At 42.8% G+C, this 10,244-nt stretch overlaps 1 long non-coding RNA gene across 1 annotated transcript; it reads left to right on the forward strand.

Annotated features, from left to right (window-relative positions):
* The first annotated feature begins 385 nt into the window (after positions 1 to 385).
* LOC133508557 (uncharacterized) lies at positions 386 to 3,682 on the forward strand. Its single transcript, XR_009797090.1, has 4 exons — positions 386 to 857; positions 2,073 to 2,149; positions 2,227 to 2,350; positions 3,485 to 3,682. It is a non-coding gene; the product is annotated as an uncharacterized LOC133508557 (long non-coding RNA).
* The last annotated feature ends 6,562 nt before the right edge of the window (positions 3,683 to 10,244 follow it).

Raw genomic sequence — 10,244 nt, forward strand, 5'->3', positions numbered from 1 at the left:
TTAAAGGTAGTCACTTAAAATCAGACTTTAAAATCATTGAAAAAAAAAAAAACAGTTAAAAGTGAATTGACATATCAAGGGAAAAGTTGAGCATTCATCATAAGAGAAACTTACAGGACAAAATCGGGTTTCCGGACCTGATTTCAAAGAGCTGAAAGTATTAGCAGACTTGTCGTTTTCTACGTTTTGGTTGATTTGGGTTTCTTTCACGTTTTCCACGTCTTGTGTGTTCATTTCATTACTTCACCTGTTCATGTTTAGCCCCTTTTGCGTGTTGACCAATCAGCTCCCTCCACCCACTTGTGGCTTGTGCAGTTGTTCGTCGTTATCTCATCAAGCTTTGTATTTAGCTTTTTTCCAGTTCTTGTTGGTCCATCGATGGGAGTTGAAATCTTGTTTGTCCGTCCCCATGCCGCGATCTCTCTGTGTCACGTCTTGCCTCGTTTCCACTTGAGGTTTACTTGAGATTTTCCGCTCCTTTGATTGTTGGGTGTTGAACTCTGTTTAGTTTGCAGTTTTTGGTGTCACAGTTCTGAGGACCCAGGTTCGATCCCGGCCCCACCTGTGTGGAGTTTGCATGTTCTCCCTGTGCCTGCGTGGATTTTCTCCGGGCATTCCAGTTTCCTCCCACATCCCTAAAACATTAAATGGAGACTCTAAATTGCCCCTAGGTGTGATTGTGAGTCTGGCTGTTTGTCTCAATGTGCCCTGCAATTGGCTGGCAACCGGTTCTGGGTGTACCCTGCCTCCTGCCCGTTGACAGCTGGGATAGGCTCCAGCCCTCCCCGGGACCCTTGCGAGGATAAGCGGCAAAGAAAATGGATGGATGGATGGACAAATTTCCCCTAGGCGTGATTGTGAGTGCAGCTGTTGTCTGTCTCCATGTGCCCTGTGACTGGCTGGCAACCAGTTCAGGGTGTCCCTCTGCCCATTGATAGCTGGGATAGCACTCCCGCGACCCTCGTGAGGATAAGTGGCAAAGAAAATGGATGGAATATGGCCTTGCTTTCCCGTGCTTAAGTCCTCCACGCCTTGTCTAACCTTCCTCGCCTTCCAAACCTTAGCATGAAACCCCAAGACTGGCTTTGAATTTCTATTTAAAAAACCTAACCTTTATTTAAAACCGGAACTGAAGGCTGAATCCTTTTTTTTAAAGCAGACTTTGAAACTGTAGCCATGGTTTAAAACCGTAATTTGGGATACTAAGTTGTTGTTTGAAACCCTAAGCAAAGTTTGATCCCTACTTCGAAACCCTCAACCTTGTTTGAAAACGCATGTCCAGTTCTGACTGCCTTGAACTTTGAACCACCCAAACATCATCATTCAGGTCACTAGATCTAATTTCAGACAGCCTTATTTTGCTTCTTGTTCTGTTGTGTATTCGTCTCGGATTCTGAATGGGTTTTATGAAGAATATCCACTGGAAGTTACCCTAAAATTTGTACATAACTCAACAGGTTTGTTCTATTTGGAAACAAGTGCAACCAATTAAGAGCTGAGGATTAAACAGGACTCGTTTTGCAAGGGATTTGGAAGAATTACAAATTCGAGAGCGCAGACCTTGGTTCGGATCAAACATTTGCCAGTGGTGAACTACGATATTATTACAGTCACATTTCATCCAGATATGTCACGCCATCTGGATCTACAGGAGGATAAGCCTGAGATTTACTAAGATATACTTAAAAGCTCTTGATATCCCAAATGGGATTGTTCATATTAACCTTTAATTCTGGATCAGATCTAGATTAAATTTTGTGTAGCGGTATAATCACAGACCCTTAATAGAGTTATCTTGGTTTTAGCGATCAGCACAGCATATTGACAGTATTTTGAGGGTCTACTCACGACAGGACTTCCCTACCAAATTCGATGTTGCTGAGTGCAGCTCAAAAATCTGGTGAGGTTTTGAACAGGGCAAAGCCGTCATAATGGTGGACAATTTTGCTTACAGGTGCTGTAATGTAAAGATCCAGGCAATATTCCGACTTGACTGTTTTGTGCTTGAAACATCAAAGGGGATACGTGATAATGAAGGAGTTTTGAAAGTTTCTTTTCAACTCCCGTTCCAGATGTTGTCTTTGAAGCAATTAATGACAGGAGACCAGCGATCAAGAGTGATCTGAAGACCAAGAGCGGGAAGTGAAGAGTAAGAACAGATTTGTTGCTCTTGCCTCCTCCTCTTCTTCCTTCTCCACAGTTCTTTTTTTTTTTCTTTGCGTGCAGGAAGAGCGGAGACAAGAAGTTCATTTCAGGGCCGACTAATTCCTCCATTACAGGTGCAGCGTGACGCAGCCGAGAAACACAGATAGGAAGGATGACGCTGCTGAGACAGTCCGAGGGGGGAAAGGTGAAGGGAGGGAGGGATGAAGGAAGGAAGGATGCTTTAAAAGCTGTGATGTTTGGGTAACCCACAATAGAAAACAGTGAACATTTGCCTCACTTCTGTCCAGTAGGTGCTGGTAGAGTATTCTAAATGTTTGATGAGGGGAAAAATAAACAAAAAAATCAAGAAGAACGATGGTCTCTGGACACAAATTAACCGTAGCTTGAAACCGGTGGCAGCTGGTTGAGTTTTCCCCAGGCAGGGAGGGTGCCGTATGTGTGTGTGTACCCCGCCCTGAGCTATCGCTTCATTGTGGAGGTATTTGCGTCCCTAAAGATACCGATGGCAGGCTCACCCCATGTCAAACCGGTCCACGGTGAAGGACCAGACAAAGTACAGCTCAAAATACCCCCTCTGAAAACTAAATTGATTGGACAGCAAGACTCCTCAGCTTTCTAGGTAAGGTCCATTCAGGAGGTTTTGGAGAGGAGGATCAATCAGGAAGTCGTGTTTATTTTTTATCCTGCTGTAGAGGCTAGGAACATGGATGGATAGTTATTAATTAGAGAGACGAAATTGCCCCAAGGCGCACCCAAAGAAGGGTCCTTAAGGGTGCATGGGAGCTTCCCCAAGCAGTTTACGTATGCTCTGCGGACACGGAGAAGGGATTCAACCGTGTATCTCTGGGAGTCAGCCTATATATATATATATATATATATATATATATATATATATTATATATATATATATATATATTTTTTTTTTTTTTTTACAGATGTCGTTCTGTTTGCTTTGTCGAGCTGTAATCTTTAATTTTCAACGTAGCATTTTGTAGGCAAGTGTTACCTGGTTCAGATGAAAATTGGCACCTCCATTGTATCAGTCAGAAAAAGGTTCTGTGCCCTTTCCAGGTCAGGAATGAGATCCTCCAAGTGGAGGATTTCAGGTATCTTATAGGGTCTTGTTCACGAGTGAGAGAACACTGGAGTGGGAGATTCACAGGCAATGATGCGGACTCTGTATTGGTCTTTTCTCGTGAAGAAGGACCTGAGCCAAAAAGCAAAGCTCTGAAGCTACTGGTCGATCTACATTACCACGCTCACCTGTGGTCGCGCCCGATTGGACAAGATCGCGGACCGTAATAATTTTCCTTCACAGGGAGTCTGGGGTAAGCTCTCCCTGAAAGAAAACATGAGAAGCACGGTCACCAGAAGGGGTCTCAGAGTTGAGCCACTGCTCTACCACGTCAAGACAGGTGATACGGTGGGCCTGGCATTTAGTTTGGATCCCTCCAGAAGGCATCACTGCAAAGTTTTCCCTTCTTCACCGCCCCAGGGACGACGCAGAACACCCTGGAGGGTCTACGTCTCTCGGCTGGCCTGGGAATGCCTCGGTATCTCCCTGGAAGACCGTGACAAAGTGGCTAGGGAAAGAAAAGTCTTGGCCTCCCAGGTTAAGCTGCTACCTTCGTGAACTGACCTCATATAAGCAGAAGAAAATGGATGGATGATAACTCCTCAGGAAAATTAATGTAACGTAGTTATATAATGTTAAAGTTAGGTATGGGTCTCGTATTGATGGTTTCTATAATTGCTAAGTAAAAGTGGTGGCCCGAAGAGGCGGCCTTAATTGCCTAGCGGGGATAAATGAATAGGTTTCTGAATCTGAATCAGGATCAAATCTCAACGGAAGGCCCAGGTCGGAGTCAATATCACAACTTTAGAGCTTTAAACTTCCCGGAGAGGATAAAGTGTTTCACACGCGCGTTACCTTCTTTTCACCCCACTTTAGCCGCTCCGCCACAGCGGAATGTCTGGTTAATGGCGTAAGCGCTGCCCCACCAGCTTAGCAGCAGTCAGAACACCCTCGTAGGCGGCGGCCTAATCGATGGCGAGCGCTCGTGATTTATTACGTTTGCTGAAGTCAGCACCGAGGCGGGTCGCGGGGGATTCTCGCCGCGAGGAATTCCCCTCGCCGGTCGCCCGGCACACGCCGCCCTCGCTCGCCTCCTAATTACACCCGAGAAGTTTTTTTTTCAAGACCCCCACCGACCTCCCGCCAATAACCTGCATTGCTAATGGAGACAAATGCTGCAGTGCATCCTGGGAGGCTTCACTAATTGGACGACGGAATGGGGTAAGAAAGGCATTGTGGGAAGCCACAAGTGGCATTCAGGTGTTTAGTTCTTTAGTTGTCAGGAAGTTGGCTGGAACGCTCTAAATGGATCCTGCTGAATATGTCCAGAAGTGAACATGATCAGTGGTAAGAATAGTCAGCAGATTTGTACATGGCAGAAAAAGCTAAAGAACTGGGATTGGTAAATAATCCGATTTATCTTCAAAAAATGAGACTCGCCTAATAATTCTGCACAGATTTGAATGTAAACAAAAGCAGCGAGAATAGTTTGCGGCGCCGCACGTATGTGACGGCTGTTCCGTTGTCCTCTGTGAGTTCTGTATTTATGATAACGCTACAAAAAAAGAGCGTTTTGATCTCCTTTCATCTTGTGTCTTTCCTCAAGAGTTTTCCCATGAAGAAATAATTGGAGCGCCCCCACTTGCACCCCCCCCCCAATCCCTTTTCCCATCCTCAGTCTCATCCTGTGGGAACAAGCTCATTTCAATTCCCGCGCATAAACGCTTTCTCACTCGGGCCCTTCACAAAGCCGCCCAAACGTTCTTCCTCTGAGAACTTCCCCTTCGCCCTCGCCGACGACCACAGACTGATCGCGTCTTTTCCCACAACCGAGTGCATTTGGGGGACCGGTCTCAGCAGGCCCCCCCCCCCGGAGGCTCCTCACGGATCACTTTTTTTTTTTTTTTTTTGTTCTCTGAAAAATATCCTCCCACAAGAGTCGCTCGGCTTAAAGGACCCGATTAAGCCGCAAATGTGGGCTATTTTTACACGCTATTATTTCCTCTTCACCTTGAACCTATAGATTCTAATGGGTTTGTCTGTTCTGCCCATTTTTTTGACAAGATATTCCTGAATGTCGCGTTCCGCTTACATTTAGAGAATTATGCCATATGGAAATGAGGCGGGCAGGGAAACAGCGCGTCCGAGGGGAAAGAAGGTTTAATTAATTTAAATTAAATGAATGGATGAAGAAATGAGTATGAAAAACATTTCGGCACAAATATAAATGCAACAATTTTTTTTTTTTATGAATACAATAATGTGCGTATGGGTGTGTGTACACACACACACACACACACACACACACACACATTATATATATGAGAGAGAGAGAGAGGGAGAGAGAGAGATACTAAAAATGATCTTTTTTTTTACTATACAATAAGTACTCTATATAAAACTAAAACGATGACATAGGCACCAGTTTTCTTTGGTTAAATAAAATATTAGATACAGTAACCCACATTAAAAACGCAACAAGTTAAATACAGTGAAATAATACATAAATGAAGAATAAGCTGATTGTTTTTCTTGAGAAAAAGGATTCACTAATAAACAAATATACAACCTAAATTAAAAAACATTTCTAGATAACAAAGGTTTATTTTGTGTTTCTTTAACTAAATCAATAAAAAGATAACACGTGTGAAAATAAGATAAACGATATATGGAATGAAGTATATTTGTTTTTCTTAAATAACTCAATCGATAATCATATTGAATGACAAATTAATAATAATTAACAAATAAAACCATAACAAGTACCAAACAAGAAAATAAATGTAAAAAATGATGTTTAAATGCTGTTAAATGTTTATATTTTCTTTGGCGAAATTAAATAATAAATGCATTTATAAAATATGTCAAAGTCAGATGTACATATTCATTGAAAATTTTGTACTGTAAGTTAAGAAATCATAAAAAAATAAAATAATAAAATACACGCCAATTGTGAAATAGTCAAGGTTTTGTGTTTATAATAATAAAAATAATACATACAAATCCGACTGAAAAGATGACACGGAAAACAAAACGAAAAACGCTTTGGATGAAACGAGCGCTAAAAGATGCGAGGTCACGTGGACCAAAGCCGTAGAGATTTCTCCGCTTCTTAACGACACTCCGCAGCGCCCCCTCCCACCCTCAAGGCCACTTTTGTTGCAGATGTGTGGGCACGTGTGCCTCAGCATTCATCCAAAATGCAAATAACGCACCATTTACATATGAATGTGCGTTTATCATATAGACTGTATGTACACTATTTCCAGAAATGTAAATTCATTCTAATTTCCGCAAATCTCGGCTCCCCTTTGCATTGTCCTGTCAATCATCTTGCATCCTCAAAAAATAAATAAATAAATAAAAATGTAAAAACATTTCTTTCTTTACGCGCAAAATGTTACGACACCTTTATTGCAGTTTATGATTCATGAACTGAACTGAGCTTTTTGGATAACACATTTATTTATGTTATTAATTCTAATGACACCCATTTACACTGCTTCCTTTCACATTTGTCGAGCGATTTAAACGTTTCTAACCTAAAAATTTCAGCTCATTGGGCACTCTATTTGGTGTTTGGATCTATGAATCGAATTTTAAAAAATTCCACACTTTCACGTTGAAATTCCATAATCGAGGCATTTTCATCTCCTTCCACATTTGATTCCCAATTCAAACCATTCCAACTTCAAAATCCCAAATTATTGCAGACATTTAACGATTGACCTCTCCCCCTTCCACGGTTCTGGACCAAATCACACAATTCTGACTTCAAAACGAAACAATTGATCACATTTCCACAATTTTCCAGTCGAACATCTTCCAAATTTACCAGTATCATGAAAAATTTCAGTCTTCCATTTGGTACTTCCCAGTATTTGAGTCCAGCATGAGCCCTCCAGCCTACGCATGCAATTTCCAAAGAAATTTCACTTTCCGGTTTATTGTTAATACAGCATTAATAATGCGAGTATTGCGGCTCACGAGTGGAACAAATTGCCATAAATGAACAAACGCGTCATTAAAAATGCATCGCAGTAATGTCTACTTACTGTGTAATTCCAAGTTATGCAATACAAAGAGACGTTTTATGATATCAAATGTACAAGATATCCAACAAGTACGTCCGTCTCGCCGGTCTTCCCAAAACTAATCGACGATTACTGCAGAATTTACCCGCTTGCGTGCTGATGAAGACCAGAGGGGGGCATAAACACATTAAAATCATAATTTTAAGATCACTGCATCAGCTCCCTCTGTGTTTTGGGAAAGATTTTAAGGTTCTTGTATTTTTTTGTTTATAATATCTTAACAATCTTTGGGCCATCTTATATACAGTGTCCGATATGCTTTCATCACTTTAATGCTAAGTCTGCGTTGTACTTCCTTTGCTCCCCAAATGTCTTTTCCCATCATTATTAATCTCCACGTTTCCATAAATAAATAGATGAATGAGCACATAAATGAGGTCAGAGTACTTGACTGTTTGTGTGTTTTCTTTCCCTCTTCCCGACGGAGGGTGGACACGCATGAAATGTGGCCATTAGCCGCGGCCTGCCGGATGCGCCGCATTAGTCCTCTTCTAACTCCTCGATACGCACGCGGCGGCCGCGAGGGACTCATCGTTGTCGACGTTGTTGTCGTCGTCATACGTGTTTGCACAGCGGCACGTGACGACGAACATCACGCGTGGACAACCTTGTGACTCCCTATTAAAAATAACAAATGTGAAAATCTGGGAAAGCTCACAAGATCGAGCTCAAATTTGCAATAAATGACACAAGAACTACTCTTGGGCTTCGTTACCGTACTGATCCCAAAATGAAAAAGTTTAAAATTCTAAAGAATATAGCTGTATCATCCATCCATCCATTTTTTTTTAGCCGACTATCCTCACAAGGGTCACGGGAGTGCTGGAGCCTATCCCAGGGTACACCCTGAACTGTTTGCCAGCCAATCGCAAGGCACATGGAGACAAACAACTGTACTCTCAATCACACCTAGAGGCAATTTAGAGGTTACAATTAATGTTGCGTGTTTTTGTGATGTGGGAAGAAACCGGAGTGCCCGGAGAAAACCCACGCAGGCGCGAGGAGAACATGCAAACTCCACACAGAGGGGGGCTGGGATTTGAACCCTAGTTCTCAGTATTGTGAGGCCAGCATGCCGCCCAGCTGTATCATTCGAAAACGTAATTTTAATACCGGTACACTGCATGTTGAATCAGTATCAGGAGATGCTTGTACACTGGACACTAGTATCTTTGGATACTTCTAGCATTGTACCTACTGAATGTGTGATTGGATGTGGTACATGACTGTTGTGTGTTTTGTATTATAAACCTATACCACTTGTATACCACTAATGTGATTCCTTGACAACTATCTTCTTTTTCTTTCGGCTTGTCCCGTTAGGAGTCGCCATATCATGTCATCTTTTTCCATCCAAGCCCATCTCGTGCATGCTCCTCTCTAACACCCACTGTCCTCATGTCTTCCCTCACAACATCCATCAACCATTTTCTTTGGTCTTCCTCTCACTCTTTTGCCTGGGAGCTCCATCCTCAGCAACCTGCTACCAATATACTCACTCTCTCGCCTCATGATCAAACCATCGAAGTCTGCTCTCTTGAACCTTGTCTCCAAAACATCCAACTCTGGCTGTCCCTCCAATGAGCTCATTTCTAATCTTATCCAACATGCTCACTCCGAGCGAGAACCTCAACATCTTGATTTCTGCCACCTCCAGTTCTGCTTCCTGCCGTCTCTAATCTGTACATCATGGCCGGCCTCACCACTGTTTTATAAACTTTGCCTTTCATCCTAGCGGAGACTCTTCTTTCACATAGAACACCAGACACCTTTTGCCAGCTGTTCCACCCCGCTTGGACCCGTTTCTTCATTTCCTTACCCCACACTCACTATTGCTCTGTATTGTTGACCCCAAGTATTTGAAGTCGTCCACCCTCGGTATCTCTAATCCCTGGAGCTTCACTCTTCCTCCTCTGCCCCTCTCATTCGCGCACATATATTCTGTTTTACTTCGGCTAATCTTCATTCCTCTCCTTTCCAGTGCGTACCTCCATCTTTCTAATTGTTCCTCCACCTGCTTCCTGCTTTCCCTGCAGATCACTATCATCGAGAACATCATGGTCCAAGGAGATTCCAGTCTAACCTCATCTGTCTCGCCTATCCATTACTACAGCAAACAGGAAGGGGCTCAGTGCGGATCACTGATGCAGGCCCACCTCCACCTTAAATTCTACTGGCACATCTCACCGCTGTTCTGCTGCGCTCATACATGTCCTGTACTATTCTAACATATTTCTCCGCCACACCGGACTTGCCCATGTAATACCACAGTTCCTGTCTTGGTACTCTATCATAGGCTTTCTCTAGGTCTACAAAGACACAATGTAGCTCCTTCTGACCTTCTGTGTACTTTTCCACGAATGTCCTCAAGGCAAATAACGCATCTGTGGTACTCTTTCTAGGCATGAAACCATACTGTTGCACACAGATACTTACTTCTGTCCTGAGTCTAGCCTCCACTAACTTCCCCCAACTTCATTGTGTGGCTCATCATCTTTATTCCACTGGAGTTTCCACAGTTCTGAACGTCGCCTTTGTTTTTGAAAAATGGATACTAGCACACTTTTCCTCCATTCTTGTGGGATCTTTTCTCTTGCTAGTATTCTATTGAACCATAACTCCACTGGTATATCATCGGGTCCAACTGTCTTTTCATTTTTCATTCTGTTCTGTACCTTTCTAGCTTCTCCCTTACTCATCAATGCCACTTCCCGGTCATTCAACTATACCACTCCAAAAATACTGTGTGTACTATTGAGCACCTATATCATTGGATACCGGTATCGATACACAACCGTGTAACTGATTAAACACCTGTATTGCTCAACTGCTGTGCCTTTTGACGTGCATTATCGGACCTACAAGTGTATCCTTGGAAATTAAAAATTTTCCACATCTGCAACCCTACC

This window comes from Syngnathoides biaculeatus, chromosome 11 (assembly GCF_019802595.1).
Source record: "Syngnathoides biaculeatus isolate LvHL_M chromosome 11, ASM1980259v1, whole genome shotgun sequence".
NCBI classification, from domain to species: domain Eukaryota; kingdom Metazoa; phylum Chordata; class Actinopteri; order Syngnathiformes; family Syngnathidae; genus Syngnathoides; species Syngnathoides biaculeatus.